This window comes from Amblyomma mixtum, chromosome 8 (assembly GCF_055824585.1).
Source record: "Amblyomma mixtum isolate Tamu chromosome 8, ASM5582458v1, whole genome shotgun sequence".
Lineage (NCBI taxonomy): Eukaryota > Metazoa > Arthropoda > Arachnida > Ixodida > Ixodidae > Amblyomma > Amblyomma mixtum.
In genome coordinates, this window is record NC_143019.1 from 114,568,657 (window position 1) to 114,574,466 (window position 5,810).

The window sequence follows — 5,810 nt, forward strand, 5'->3', positions numbered from 1 at the left end:
CACCCCGGCGCCAGACGTCCCACCGCTCGTTGACCACGCTCGAGCCATTCCCTTGTGGGCGATGTCACGCAGATAACTGAGTTCGCAAATGACAATGCGGGCACATGAACTGCCTTCCACAGCTCGCGGACCATAACAAATCGATTGCAGCCCCATAGGCACCGCCTGTTTCCCGCTCGCTGCGAAGCTTGTTTCAAGTGTTCCTCACGTCTTGCAGCATATTCTGGCTGCGTGCTGAACCTAATGCCTAGGTATCGGTATTCCGTTGCCATCTCGAGGACGTCCCCGTTAGGTAGGTGGACCGGCTGCTCGGCGTCCAGCGGCGCTGAAAAACAGCACCGCCGACTTCTTTGAGTTGAAGATCAGGCCAAGTGGTGCCATGGTCTCAGCGCATATGTTGATGAGGGCCTGGAGGTACGCATTTGTCTCTGCCATTAGTACTACATCATCGGCAAAGACTAGACCTGGCAGTATCCATCGGTCCTATACACCACCGCTGATGTAGCTTAGCGTGAACCCCAACTGCGCTTCCAACAGCTTACGCTCCACCCCTGCAGCGTACAACATACACAGAAGAGGGGACAACGGGCAGCCCTGCCTCAACCCTTTCTGTACGACCACTAGCTCCGAGCTGACGCCGCACACTGTGGCCACCACTGTGCAGCGTGCATAGAGGCGACGAAGGACGTCGATCCAGGCGGAGGGCATTTCCAATGACTCTAGGCGTTGCATTAGAGGCTCATGTGGTACGCTGTCATACGCCTTCGCGACGTCCATAAAACAGCAGGTCAGCCCACGAGCTTCCCTTCTTGCAACCTCAATACACTGGGTGAGGACAAAAATATTATCTTCCAGCCGCCGGTCTCGACGAAAACCATTTTGGAGCTCCGTCAGATGCCCATTTTGCTCCGCGCAGCCACTCATCCACACTTTTAACACCTGCGTAAACACTCTGTACATTACACTTGTCACTGTCAGAGGCCGGTAGTCCCGCAGAAGGCCGCTGTCCCCACCCCTCTTGGGAATCAGTGTCACTCTGGCACGAAGCCAGTCTGCTGGTATCGGTGCACCTTCCAGAATGTCCCCGAAGATATTCGCCATTTGTTTTCTTGACTGGGCTCCGAGGCACTTGACGAGGCCAGCGGGGATGCCATCCAAACCGCAGGCTGTACGCGCGCTGATTTTGCCAATGGCTCTGTCGACCGCTCCACTCGAAACCGTCCACAGCCTGTCGTCCGGAGGTCGTGAGGGTGTTTCCACGCCTTCGAAGACGTATGGCATGCCGTCAGTTGCGTAGTTGCCTCATGTGGTCTGTCAGTACGCGGTGGAGATCGCCCGTCTTTCCCGTTTCTTCATCTCTGATCAGCGGGTCTGGTGTTCTGCCGTCCATAGACGCTACGTACGACCAAAATTTAGCTGCTGCATTTTTACCAGCGGACTTAATCTCTCCGCGAAATGCGCAGCGCCATCTCTCGGCGCTCCGAGAACTAAGTCCTCCATGTTGGTTCGGTACAGAAAACGAAACCGCTGCCCAGCTTTGGGTTAAAACGGCTGCGCTTCGTTTGAAAAGTAAAATGCCGATGCAGTGTTGCGCTACCCTCGCCACTGTGAAAAGACACTACGATGCGTGCCAGAACTAGGTGCGTTCCAGCTTTTCGCTTTTCTATTTTTTCACTCCGTCCCAACGTTTTAGTAACACAAAACGCCATGCGAGGTATCATGTGTCTGCACGCGGAGTGCGCAGCTTTCGCTTTCTGCGCTGATTTTTGACAAAGCTTTCGAGCTGATTTGCGTTTAAATTAAGATAGGGACCACAGCCTTTGTATTCTCTGATCAAAATTAGAAGCCGATTTCGTGCATTTATCAACTCTCTGGTCGGGCGTGAATATATATAGACGCATACTTGAACAACGTAATAGAGAAGGTAATTTTTTTGAGCGTGCCAATCGCTCGTGCCGTGGCGAAATAAGTTCACTCGAAGAACCATATGCAGATTACTGCTTAGTTTGCTACGTGTTCAATTAGTTTTAGAAGGGCGAGCAAACTCTTTGGACCATACGCATATGTCATGCGCGTTAAGGAGTCTTTGTGAAGCAATACACCCTACGTATAAAAACTGAGGTGCGAATGCTCTATTTCTTAAGGATTCCTATACCTTCGATATCTGCGGCGACGAAAATCTTAAAAAAAAAGAAGCGAATAATATAGCTACTTTATTATGAAGGAGGGACGCATTTCTAAGCTAGGAAGTATGTGCAACAGTGTTCTGAAAACGCTTCAGGCCATCAGATTTTATTATCGTTGTAACAAGCTCCAACTTGCTTCGCAACAAAGCCATTTGTCCAAGTTTGGGAGTAAGCTAATTAAGTTTCGGAAGCAACCGAACATGCTAATTTCGCCCCTGCACACACAGCTTGACCAGCGTATCGAGTCCGTGCATGCATGCACCTACAGCTGTAGCATCTTTCTCTAATCAAGACGCCGCGGTGGCTCAGTGCTTATCTGAAAAAAAAAAGCTGCGTCTTTGCTTACAATATTTTGAATTATATGTGCATGCCTACTTTCCTCTTGTTAATGTCGACTGACTGACTGCGTCTTAAGCAGGACGCGGTTTCAACGAATTGTGGCGAAAATCAACCGACGCCGGGCTCTGAAACGGTGACGTTGAAAACCGCGGATGCGCATTGCACATTACAGTAAAGGAATCGAATTACGCAGCTGGTCGAGGGTCTTGTGTGATTATACTGCAATGCACGAAGCTCCTGGCGTCGGCGCGAACGAAAGCTCGCACTGTCACAGAAGTTTGTCAACACACGTGCGCACTCACCGCAAAATAACCGCTCGCTACCCTACCAGATGAATTCGCGTCCACCTGGGAATAAAATAGCCATGATAATGCATGATGCCTGAACTGGTGCTTTAATGCGAGCATTAACACGATAACAGCACACGGTCACGGTTCGACTTTCCAACCCGCTTTCGAGTGCCGATTATTGGGATCATCAGCGCTAGACTTCAAGCGAAGCTGAGGACGCGGTAGGAGTAAGTATTGAAAGCACCTACATTCAAAGATCAGCTGTGAAAACAACGCAGGAACTGAAGCTTGCATGTTGAAATTCCACTCGCAAGAAGAAAGCACGCATAGCAAACGATACACCAGCTCGACGAGCTCGACCGAGCCAAGATGGAAACCGGAAGTTGTGGGCGCGGTGTTGCCAGACCGCCAAGCAATTTCGCATATCGTCTATTGAATGGAAGAAAAATTGCTGAGAGATTTTTTAAATGCGGAAATTTTGGATACCATTAGCAAGGGAACCTGCCGGTAGGTAGCAATCATATAATTGTGGAGGTATTCCCAAACTTGATGAAATGCAAAACCTCTGGCGCTAGCAACGAAGGAGAGAAGAAGCGGGACCGACAAAGTGAGTCCCAACCTAGTAACTGGAATTTCTAGATACGTCCTTTTCTGATGTGCAAACCTCCGGCAAGATAGTAGGAAATGGCCCAGTGTTTCTAAGTCTCCACAAGTCTTTCAAAGCTGTAAGGGACTGAACCCGCATCTGCCTAAGTTCTGCACCGCATGAGAGTCATCGCTACCTCACACTGCCGTGATTTACACGCACGAACCTTCCCAAGCAACAACAGATATCCGTTGTACGTCCGAGCTAGATCCTAACGTCCTGCGCCGAGATCGGACGTCCGTCGGACATACAAACGCAATTCGGCTTCGGATATCCTTATCCGTACGCCCGTCGAAGGTACGGACAGTGTCCACATTTATATATCCGCTTGAGAGACGAGGTGTACGTCCAAAGGATGTAAGGCTGTGTTTTCCCAGGCCATGAGTGTGGATGTTTTTTTTTCACAGAAAATTCGCGCCTTTCATGTAAGTATACTGTGTATATACTATGCAGTTTGCTTTTTAACCGCGATAGTCTTATTCCTCAAATCTGCTTTAAAGAAATTATTTGCATCAGTTGGAGGGTTTGACGCGAAGTCGTTTGTAAATTGGTGCGATTGCACTCCTAGCAGAAGACCAAAGTAACGTTAAAAAGTCTTGCAAGAGAACACTGGTTCACAATTGGTACCGAGGTGCGGGAAGTGGTAAGGGAATACGTGTGCTTAGGGCAGGTAGTGGCTGCTGATCCGGATCATGAGAGGGAAATAACTAGAAGATTAAGAATACGGTAAAGTGCATATAGCAGCCTCTCTCAGATCATGAATGGCAGTTTGACAATATCTCTCAAGAGATAAGTGTACAACAGCTGCATCTTACCGGTACTCACCTACGGGGCAGAAACGTGGGGGCTAACGAAAAGGCCTCAGCTTAAGCTGAGGAGAACGCAGCAAGCTATGGAAAGAAAAGTTATCGGCGTAACGTGAAGAGTTAAGACACCAGAAGCGGGCAGAGTGGTTGAGGGAACAAACGCGTATTAATCACATCTTAGTCGAAATCAAGAGGAATAAATGGGCTTGGGCAGGGCATGTAATGCGAAGGCAAGATAACCGATGGTCCCTGAAGGTAACGGAGTGGATTCCAAGAGAAGGCAAGCGTAGCAGGGGTCGGCAGAAAGTTACGTGGGCGGATGAGATTAAGAAGTTTGCGGGGATACGGTGGCCGCAACTGGCAAAGGACAGGGTTAACTGGAGAGACATGGGAGAGGCCTTTGCCCTGCAGTAGGCGTAGTCAGGCTGATGATGAGGATGACTGCATGGCGCTCCTCATCCAACATGTGCGGGCTGTAGGCGTGGAAGGGTAGGAAGAAACGTCACTGCTCGTGTCAGCCTCATCACGGCGACTATGGCCACCTCGGCTAATTGCGCGTTCAGCAGCAGAAATCATCTTCTTCGTGTCCGGTGCAGGTCCGGCGTTGAACTTTCACCCAAGTTCAAGCACGGCTAGCTCGGGCGGGGTGGGTCTGTAGCAAGAAAGATTGTGGACCGTGGAACTTGTGCAGACAGCGGAACTAACAGCTCTGGGATCCTTGCGGCAGGGCATCAATCTCATCAACTTGTTCCTGTGCGCCGCTTGTCAACGGCGGGACTGAAGGCTGGCCTTGTAGTTCTCATGCAGTTCGATGCTCGCGAACTCATTAGGGCATATGTACTCAAGGCGGAGACGAGCAAAGAAAAGTTGAGTCTGAAGAATCCTGGTGGTGTCTCTGCAGTCTAGAATCATGGCCTGCAGTAGCTGGCGTTCCGCTCTTGATACGACTTGGTAACCAAATGCCGAGTCGACGGGTGGAAGCAAGCGGAGCGAGGTCGGAATCAGGTTGTTTGCTTTGCAGGCGAGGCTGAATTTCAAATGATCCTTCAAGGATGATAGCCGGACGACCATGGAGGTAACGTATTGGCGTACTTGAGTCATTAAAGGTTGGCCATTTCGACCATCATAACTGAATGAAGTCTAAGGTTTGACCAAATCTCGTCTGGTCGGGTAGCAGGGTCATTATTAGTACCAAAAAAAAGGAAGACGCCGACCAAACCTTTGACCGGAGCCAGCTGTAGCTACCGCGTCACTCCAGGTTTGACCAGAGCTAAACCACAGCCAGTTTTGGGGACCACGTATATATATTGGCACGCCCATGTGATGTGATACAGAATGGGTTTTTCATCGCACCAGATACATTTGTCCGCGTATATCGTAGGGTGGGTTTTGTTTATATATGTTTGTATATGTAGGTTTGGTTAAGAGCCGCTCTGTAATTGTCTGCAAGTGACAGCTTCTTCGCTGTTGGCGTGCCTGATTTGTGTGGCGGATGATATCGCATTCCTCTGACTCTATAGTTTTCTAGTTTGGCCGACTATTC